Source organism: Macaca mulatta, chromosome 15, assembly GCF_049350105.2.
Source record: "Macaca mulatta isolate MMU2019108-1 chromosome 15, T2T-MMU8v2.0, whole genome shotgun sequence".
In the NCBI taxonomy this organism is placed as follows: Eukaryota; Metazoa; Chordata; class Mammalia; order Primates; family Cercopithecidae; genus Macaca; species Macaca mulatta.
The window spans coordinates 121,994,136-122,005,000 of record NC_133420.1 but is presented as its reverse complement, the minus strand read 5'-3'; positions in this window follow the sequence as shown (position 1 = coordinate 122,005,000).

The following is a 10,865-nucleotide window of genomic DNA, read 5'->3' as shown; positions in this document are numbered from 1 at the left end:
TTTTACTATGTTGGCCAGGCTGATCTTGAACTCCTGACCTCAGGCGACCCACTCTCCTAGGCCTCCCAAAGTGCTGGGATTACAGGTGTGAGCTCCTGTGCCCGGCCAAGTTCCTCCTTTAAAAGTTGTAAATTGTTTCAGGGCTAGCATTCAAATAGGCTTTGAGGGAAAGCAATCGCCTATTAAATTCTTTGTGAGAAACATCTCTGGATTAAACTTGTGAGGGATTCCATCTAGTCTCTGATCTTTGAGCTTCTTTATAATTACAACTGACCCCAAAGTCATTCTATTTTGCAATTTTCTACCTTGGGTTCCAGCAGCCTTCATGATATTTGTAAGATATTAAAATTACCATCTGCTATTGCTTACTATGTCTTAGGCTTCTGATGTGATAAAAGTATTAATTATTTTAAGCAGTACATTTTTAAACTTCTTATCCTCTCTTATGAAATGCTCACTAATGAATTCTTATTAAGCCATTAAGGTAAGTACGACAATTTATTACTACATTTTTCTTTTTCTATAAAATGGGAACAGCTTGTCTGGATTTGCATCTATAATGGTAACAGAAGCTTTAAGAACATCTGCTTTGGTGTTAACTTCTAATAGGCCTTGCACGGAGCAATCTGTTCTCCATGTATGGGACTCAGTCATTATTCACGTTCTTGAGAAAAGATGGCACCAAGTCAACTACTGCTGGTTTTATTTGTATTGTTTGTAAGTCATTTTATTTTTTTGCTGTAGATATCCTGTAATTGAAACATACTACTTACTTACAAGAATTCTACTAAAATTCCATTTCTACACTAGGACTAAAGTATTAAATTAGGAAGAGACATACATAGTACATTCAAGGAATGCGTATTTTGTGAATCTTTGAGGTATTCTCGCCATTTGAGGAATTCCTGAAATGAGTCATAACCCACAGGACACGTATCCGCAGAACTTGTGTTGTGTGACTCGCAGCGGCAAGTCATTTACAACCAGTTTTACACATGTTTGTCTGGTTTAACTTCCTAAAATACAAATGTGATCAACCCAATCTTCTGATTTCTTACTTTACAGACTAAGCTTTGCTATTCAAAGTGTGGTACAGGCTCCAGCAGTGAGAATCTGACATGGAGTCTTCTAGAAATGCAGACTAGCAGGCCCCTCTCAGAATTAGAATCTGCATTCTAACAAAATCCCCGGGTGATACATCATACTCATTAAAATGTGAGAAGTAAGATCTACAGGAACGGCCCCCAAAAAAGTCTGTCTTGGTGAAATTAGTGAAAAATGAAGAACACAGTGAGTCTGTCATAAAGCTAAAGGTATCTAACGTTTTTAGTAGACAAGTATGAAATCTCCCCCTCCCCCCACTGCCATCCTCCAATCTGTTCTCCACCCACAGCATCCCTGTTCCCACCTTGCACAACTCTGCACCTTCGCACATGAAGCTTCTTCCATTGGGAATCCCCATCCCTGTCTGACACACTCCTTTGAATTCTTCAAGACCCACTCAGTTTCTACCACATCTGTAGAGACCTTCTCACTGGTGTCCCTACAATGCCGTACTCATGCTGTGATTGTATGTTTCTCACATTATATAAAATATTGTTCATGTGTCTGTCAACACACCTAGACCATGTGCTCCTCAAAAGCAGAGACTGTGTTCTCTCCGTCATTGTCTCCTCAACTCCTGAGAAAGATAGACACAAACTAGTTGCTCAATATGTTTGCTGAATGAATGTGACCTATGTGGAAATAAGCACCAGCAGAGACAGTTATTGTGAAATACTCCATTTGATAGGTTGAACGTGGTAGATGGAAAGGCTGTCAGTTCAGGAGACCACTTGCTAGAAGACTTTGGTCAAGCCCCTTAATCCTTCTGTGCCTCAGTTTCTTCACTTGTAAAATAAGAATACCTGATTTCTCTCAATGCATTGGATTATTCTGAGGAATTGTGAAAGAATCTTTAAAAGTTAAAAAACAGGAACATCAAACACATGGTTAAACATCAATATGAGGCAGTTATCTTTTATTTAATGTACCATTAGAATGAAGACATACGATATACAAGTATTTGTGGCTCTTTTGGTTTTCTAGAGCTGCTGTAACAAAGTCCCACAGTCTAGGGGCTTAAACAACAAAAATCTATTTTCTGGTAGTTCTGGAGGCTAGAAGTTCAGGATAAGGTGTTGGCAGGGTTGCCTCCTTCTGAAGCCTCTCTCCTTGGCTTGCAGATAGATGATATCCTCTCCCTGCATCTTCACATGGTCTTCTGTGTGTGTCTGTGTCCTCTAACTCTCTCTTTTTATAAAGACACCTGTCAGATTGGATGAGAACCCACCCTACTGACCTCATTTTAACTTAATTACCTCTTTAAAGACCCTGTCTCCAAATATAATCACATCCTGAAGTACCAGGTGTTAGGACTTCCACTTACAAATTTTGAGGAAGACAATTCAGCTCTTAATAGTGACTTATTTAACTTTATACAATACATATTTGTGGCTTTTTAATATAGCCAAGGCACCTCCTACCTGCTCCATCCATTCCTCAAATCCAGCCGGTTGTTAGGGATCCCGATTTTTTTTCCAACAGTAGGCCATTCAGAAATGCAAAGCACCATTCAGTTAATAATGGTGCGCCAAGACGGTTCAGACTTGGTAAGTGGGATTTCATTCGAACATGACTCAAGTGGAGAAGAAGGTTTTTACAATATTTTTAACGTTATAAAAAAATAAAAGAAACATAATATAGAAGTATAGAAAGAAAAATTTAAAACATCCCCTTCCCTAATCTGATCCCCTCAAGATGACCAATGTTAAGTGGTTTAATGTATATTTTTCCATATTAAAAATGCTTATATATGCAAACCTACACAAAAACATATGCACATATGGAGTCTCCATATGGAGGCATTTTCACACCCATTTTACTTTTGTCAGTAACCCATCATACTGTCTCAGTTTCATGATGTAATTGCAGTGGAATTGCATTTAACAGCTCAAAATTACATATAATCAACACATTTCAATGGGGGTGGAGGAGGCAAGCAATGTGCCTCTTACTTGCTGGTGAGCCCCAGCACTCTGCTACCTCCTCATGCAGACTTTAGTCGGTTGGCCACCATGACGCTTAATTTTAGGTGTCGACTTGACTAGACTTAGAGGACACCCAGATGCTGGCAAAGCATTATTTCCGGGTGTATTTGTAAGAGTGTTTCTGGAAAAGATTACCATTTGAATTGGTAGCCTGAGTAAAGAAGGTAGCTCTTCCCAGTGTGAGTGGGTATCATCTAATTTGTTAAGGGCCCACACAGAACAAAAGAGCAGAGGAGGGGCGAACTTGATCTCTTCCATTTGAGCTAGGACATCCATCTTCTCCTGGCCTCAGACATCAGCACTCTGGGTTCTCTGGCATTTGGACTCCAAGACTGACACCATCATTTCACTGTTTCAGATTCTCAGGCCTTCAAACTCAAACTAAATTACATCACTGGCTTTCCTGAGTCTCCAGCTTGCAGACAACAAATTGTGGGACTCCTTGAGCCTCCATAATTACATGAGCCAATTCCTATGCTAAATCAATTCCTCTCTCTCGTGTGTGTGTATGTGTGTGTGTGTGTATAAAACTGTATACAACGCCACAGTGAACTCTTAACTCACAAGAGTCAACCTCTAAGATGCTGTCCTCTGTTTTGTAGCTTTATACTAATTTCTTTTCTTTTCTTTTCTTTCTTTCTTTCTTTCTTTTTTTTTTTTTCTGAGATGGAGCCTTGTTCTCTTGCTAGGCTGGAGTGCAGTGGCATGATCTCAGCTCACTGCAACCTCTGCCTCCCGGGTTCAAGTGATTCTCCTGCCTCAGCCTCCTGATTAGCTGGGATTACAGGAGCCTGCCACCACGCCCAGCTAATTTGTGTATTTTTAGTAGAGACGGGTTTCACCATGTTGACCAGGTTGGTCTTGAACTCCTGATCTCAGGTGATCCACCCGCCTCGGCCGCCCAAAGTGCTGCAATTACAGGCATGAGTGTACTGATTTCTCGAGTCACTTGAAGCACAGGTCTCTCATTTTTAAGAAGCTAAATTTACTTACTACTATGCTTAATTTAAATATTGTTTTTCTGGCTTTAATAATGTCTTGTCTTTAGAAAATTATCACATATGTTCATATTCCGATGTGATTAAATGCTTGCAACTATTTTTTTTCTGTTTCCTTTCCTAATATTTAAGGCACTATGCCTTGTGGCTTAGCCCCTTTCCTTTCCATTTCCCTCTAGGGCACCAGCTCCCCACAAAGATGAGGAAGCAAACACTTGTATCAGCTACAGCAGTTGTCCAATTCTATCAGTGATTGAGCAAGTAGATCTTATTCTAGAACCTGGTACTGGCAGGCTCATTTGGCCTACAGATAGAAAGCCATGTTTGCTAATAGCCGTGTTAGTTATAAAAGCAATAGAAGAAAATGTGAGATAACACAAAAATGAATGTTGGCTTTGTCTCCCTCCCTAGTCCCATTGTCAACAGGTTGCTGTAGTAGAGCATAAAATGCATAGCATTACATGCATGTTTTGGTGGTGTTTGTTAATAATCAATTCTGCTATGGAAGGAAAAAAGTGGAAAGGAGGAAACTTAAGAAAGAAATATAGATGAGTAGTAAGTATGCAGCTTGGAAGGCATCCACGAGATTCCCAAGATACGTTAGATAAAGAAAGTGGTTAGCAAGCAAAGCCTGAGAGAATGGACTGAGAGATACCCAATATACATTACTCTAAGTATACAGGAGGCACGTGAGGCACTACATATTCATGAGGTTTTAATTCAACCACCCATCGGTGACACCCTTTCTAGCCCTACCTGTTCTCTGTCTAAGAAAAGCAAATAAAACCCTTATCTGCTCAGCAGGCTAATTGACAAGCGGTCAAGGGGCCAGGCATCCTTGCCCCCTTGGTGCCAGGCACCTCCTGTGATTGGACACCCTGGCTCAAACCTCAACACTAGTCCTTATAACATCAACACTAGTCCTTATAACATCAACACTAGTCCTTATAACCTCAACACTAGTCCTTATAACATCAACACTAGTCCTTATAACATCAACACTAGTCCTTATAACATAGGGACAGCGGATGAGACAGAGACAGATGACAGACACACTACCTGAACACTGTCATGTACCAGGATTGAGGGAGCATGGCCCTTCATCCTGCTCACGCCCTACGCTAAGTCTGCTAACTAACCCTATTTCTTTTCCCTTGCATCTCCGTGTGTGTTTTAAATTGACTTAATACATTAAGTGTTCGGAAGAGCTTAACTTGTCCGGTAAGACTTTCTGTTCTGTGACCTCTGGAACCACTTGGCTGTTAATGTCAAGTTGGTGATGAGTATGGGATGAATCCCAACTAAATTAACAGGAAAACGAGGTCACATTGCAGAAAGACTCTCTGAAATCAACGCCATACTTAAAAGGAAAACCTCCGGTCTAGGAAGACTATGAAGAACTGACTCATGGTCTAGTGTAGAAAAGGCATTAAACAAGAATTTAGGAAATAAATCCAGGTTAAAACTCAATGCAGTCCTAACCAAATCCACAGCAGTGAAAACAAAAAGCAAAAACCTAGAGCCAAAGGCGATGGCTTCAGTGTTAGTGGGAGCTTTGATAATGTGCATAGGCAGAAGTTATGGCAGAAATCAGACTATAGTAGCAACTGCCCACCTCTGGGAGCTGACCCTGGGGAGTCTTTGACAGCACCCCCACCTCTACCTGGAGGATACAAAGAGGATCACTACGATCGACCAACAGAGTGATCATATTCTTCAAAACCAGGAAGTACTGTTTGTGGTCCTGTTGCTCAAATCAAAGAAATGCGGGGCTTATACTAGGTCAGACTTAAAACAAATGATAGGAGAATTTAGTTAAATCTCAAGAAACATAATGAATTAGCAGACTGGATTAAAACAATTCTAGGCTGGATTTTAAAAATCCCAGCACTTTGGGAGGCCAAAGTGGAAGAGTCACTTGAAGCCAGGAGTTGGAGACCAGCCTGGACAACAAAGCATGTCTCTACAAAAATAAAAAATAAAGATAAAATAACCCCGCGTGGTGGTGTGGACCTATAGTCCCAATTACTTGGTAGACTAAAGTGGGAGAATCGCTTGAGGAGTTTGAGGTTACAGTGTGCTGTAATTGCATCACTGCACTCCAGCCTGAGCGACAGAGTGAGAGTGTTACAAAAAAAAAAACAAAAAAAACACAAAAAAAAAACCACACCGGGAGCGGTGGCTCACGCCTGAAATCTCAGCGCTTTGGGAGGCTGAGACGGGCACATCACTTGAGGCCCAGAGTTTGAGACCAGCCTGGCCAACATGGTGAAAACTTATCTCTACTAAAAATACAAAAATGATCTGGGTATGGCGGTGCACCTCTGTAATCCCAGCTACTTGGGTGGCCGAGGCATGAGAATTGTTTGAACCAGGGAGGTGGAGGTTGCAGTGAGCCAATATTGCACTATTGCACTCAAGCCTGAGTGATGACAGGGTGAGACTCTGTCTCAAAAATAAATAAAAACAAATGACAGAATTTAACTAAGTCTCAAGAAACACAATGAATTCACAGAATGGATTAAAAAAATTCTGGGCCAGGCATGGTGGTCACACTTATAATCCCAGCACTTCGGGAGGCTGAGACAGAAGGGTCACTTGAAACCAGGAGTTTGAGAGCAGCCTGATCAACAAAGCACATCTCCACAAAAATATTTTTAGAAATAAAATAACCCAGTGTGGTGGCATGCACCTATGGGTCCCAGTTAATTTGTAGGCTAAGGTGGCAGGATCGCTTGAGGAGTTCAGGGTTACAGTGTGCTATAATCACACGAGTACACTCCAGCCAGGGTGACAGAGTGAGATCGTTACTCCAAAGAAAAATTCTGTTCAGAACACCTCTATCATTTTAGTTTTTGTCTTTGTCTTTTCAAGAATGTCTTATAAATGGAATCACATGGCATTTAACATTTTGAGTCAGGCTTCTTTCACTCAGCACAGTACCTTTGAGATGATCCAAGCTGTTGCGTGTATCAACAGTTGGCTCCTTTTTATTGCAGAGTAGAATACCATCGTATGGCTGGACCACCATATGTTAGCCATTCACTCTTTGAAAGACATTTGGGTTGTTTCCAGTTTGGGGCTATTACAAGTAAAGCTTGTGCAAGGTTTTATGTGAAAAGAACTTTTCAGGCCGGGTGCAGTGGCTCATGCCTGTAATCCCAGCACTTTGGGAGGCCGAGGTTGGTGGATCACTTGAGGTCAGGAGTTCGAGACCAGCATGACCAACATAGTGAAACCCCGTCTCTACTAAAAATACAAAAGTAGCTGGGCATGGTGGCACACGCCTATAATCCCAGCTACTTGAGAGGCTGAGGCAGGAGAATCGCTTGAACTCAGGAGGTGGAGGTTGTGGTGAGCCAAGATTGGGCCCCTGCACTCCAGCCTGGGCAACAAGAGCAAAACTCCGTCTAAAAAAAGAACTTTTCATTTCTCTAGGGCCAAAACCCAGGGGTGGGGTTGCTGGGTCATATGTAAGTGTGTGTTTAACTCTTGAGAAACTGTCAAACCCTTTTCAAAGTGATGGCACCGTTTTGCATTCCCCTGGCAATGCATGAGGCTTCCGGCTGCTTCCTATCCTTCCCAGCACCCAGTATTGTCAGTATTTTTTATGGTACTCATTCTAATAGGTGCCTAGTGGTTCCTCCTTATTTTTTTCTCTCTTTATAAGCAACTTTGAAGATTAATTCATCATAAAAGAAAAAACAAAACATTGTCATTTATTAAATACCTGAAAGAAAAATAATAGAATGTAGCTGAGAAAAAGAATCCATTCAGCCAAAATAGCAATAAACTATTTAGGCATTACTCAAAGACGGTCTTTAGTACTAGATGTTATAAAGGAAAAATAAAAATAACAGCTCTTCCTCTCTGGCAAAAAAAAAAAAAAAAAAAAAAAATACACAGAGGCCCAGAGAGACATTTGAGTACTGGAGACATATATTTTAAACTCGGGTAACCTCTTTATGCAGTTACTGGAAGACTTGGGACATTGGGAGAAGACTCTCACAACAGCTCACCCTTGACCCACCTGAGCAAGCTGGTCTCACCTCCCTCCTATTCTCCCCATCCCTTTACCTGGAAATCACTATTTTGGATAACCGTGCTTGCTTGTCTCTGACATCAGCAAGTAGGTGGTTGGACAGTCTGAATCAAATACATTGACACATCGATTTACAAAGATACATACACATACACACACCCCCCCCACACCACACACATACTACAATAGTATACCGGGCATTACAACAAACTGGAAACCAGCCAGCAACACTGAACACTACAAGGGCAATGGTTGGATTTACCCCCGGCCATAGTGGGGATACAGCCTCTCTACTCAGGTAAAATGAAGAGGAACATCACAGAAGAGACTGAGAACCTGTGGTGTGTCATTTGCTGTGGGCCTGCTGGGGTCTAACAAAGCTTGGAGGGGTTAGGGGGTGGGAAGACCCTTGAGGGGAAGGCCCCGGGGACTTGGGTCCTCCCTGTTCAAAGCTCTCAGACAGGTAGTGCCTGAGGCCCTGGGTATGCTCTGCTGAAACTCCCAGGGGCCGAGCCTGGCCAGGCTCAGCGAAAGGTGGAGAAATGTGTCAAGTTGGCTGAATTACAATCTATGCTAAAAGACATAACTGGCGACATATTTTACACTGATTCCTAAACAATACCAAGTGGTGTAACTACTTGATCTGCACATGGACAGACTACAAACTGGGAAGTTGATGGCAAAAGGGTGGCAAAATCTAGCAAAAAATCATAAAAATTAAAAAAGAAAGAAAGAAAAGGCCGGGTGTGTTTCGTGCCTGTAGTCTCAGTGACTCAGTAGGCTGAAGTGGGAGGTGGTTTGAGCTCAAGTGTTCAAGGTTGCAGTGTACTGTGATTGTGCCTGTGAATGGCCACTGTACTCCAGCCTGGGCAACATAGTGAGACCCTATCTCTAAAAAATGTTTAAAGATTTAAAAAAAAAAAAAAACCCAACCAACAAAACAAACTCCCAAGCACAAAGAACACTGCCACGTAGCCCAACCCTCACCTTAAAGAAATATCCAAAGCCATATAACAGGAGTCAATGGACAAAGTAACTCAGGGGAGTATATACAAGACTGTAGTACACAAGGAGCAGTAAAAAATAAACATAAATTAAGCATAGTAAGAGATTAACAACAATAACTCATAATAAAATAGAACAATTTAAGAATATACTGAAATAAAAGTTATATTAATGTAGTCTCTGTCTCAAAATGTCTTATTGTACTGTACTCACCTATTTGTGGAAGGCGCTTGACTGTGGGTAATTGAAACCATGGAAAGTGAAACCCTGACTAAGGGACACTACTGTACACTAATCAAACAAAAACAAAACTTTGCAAGTGACACTTTTGAAAAAAAAAAAAAACCCACCAAAAACCCCCATAAATTATCCCACAGAATATAGTAAATTGTGTTTCTGAAGACTGAGGACACTCAGGAACAAATTCTCTGACAAGAAGAATTGAACAAAGACATATTCCTTTAAACAATGAGGCTATTTTACCAGCTCTCCAAAAACGTGAACCATGCCATGCTGATGAAGTCAGTCTTTCACCTGTCAATGGAGAGATTGACAGACCAGAGGAAACAAACTGAGACAAAGATGACAGATGGGTTATGGGCAAGTCTTACCCAGACCCCTGTCATGGAGCAGAGAAATACTGTCTCACCACCTAAGATGCTGTCCGGGCAGATCTGCAATTCCTGGCCACTACTGCAGGGTCCCGCCATCTCTCCAAAAATGACACCTGCTTACAAGCAGAAAATGATCAGAGAAGATGACCAGCATACTTCACAACTCAGGTGGTCCAGGTAGGGGCAGAGACACATAGGCTTATCCATTTAAATAGGGCTTTTATCTCCCCTTGAACTCTGAGTTGGGAATTAGATAAAGTTCCTCTTACTAATTTGGCCTACAGAACTTGAAGAAGCACCAATTTAAAATAGGCCGGGGGCAAAAACAAAAAGCAAGAACGAAATTGGGGTGGGTGACAAAATAAACTTTTAATGTTTTAAGGGTGTTAGTCTTTCAACATAAGTCCTTGTCTTACGGAAGTGGCCAAGAGAGTCCATAAATAACAATGACTAGCTAGATAACTAGATAAACCAAAACGCCAAAAAAGAAAAAGAAAAAATATATATATATATAGAAAACGTCAGTACTATTAAGTACAATTTATTTCATATATATTTTTTGAGACGGAGTCTCGCTCTGTCACCCAGGCTGGAGTGCAGTGGCGCGATCTCGGCTTACGGCAACCTCTGCCTCCAGGGTTCAAGCGATTCTCCTGCCTCAACCTCCTGAGTAGCTGAGACTACAGGCGTGCGCCACCATGCCCGGTGAATTTTTGTAGTTTTAGTAGAGACGGGGGTTTCACTGTGTTGGCCAGGCTGGTCTTGAACTCCTGATCTTGTGATCTGCCCGCTTTGGCCGTCTGAAGTGCTGGGATTACAGGCGTGAGCCACCACACTTGGCAGTACAATTTAAATGAACTGTAACATTTGGTTGATAAATGCAGAAGTTTATAAATTGTATGGAGAACATCATGGGTGGGCGGGCTCAGTGGCTCACGCCTGTGATCCCAACACTTTGGGAAGCAGAGGTGGGAGGATTCCTTGAGGCCAGGAGTTTGAAACCAGTCTGGGCAACGTAGAGAGCTCCTATGCCTACAGAAAAAAAGAAGAATAAACTAGCTGGGCATGGTGGTGCATGCCTGTAGACCCAGTTACTCAGGAGACTGGGAGACTGAAG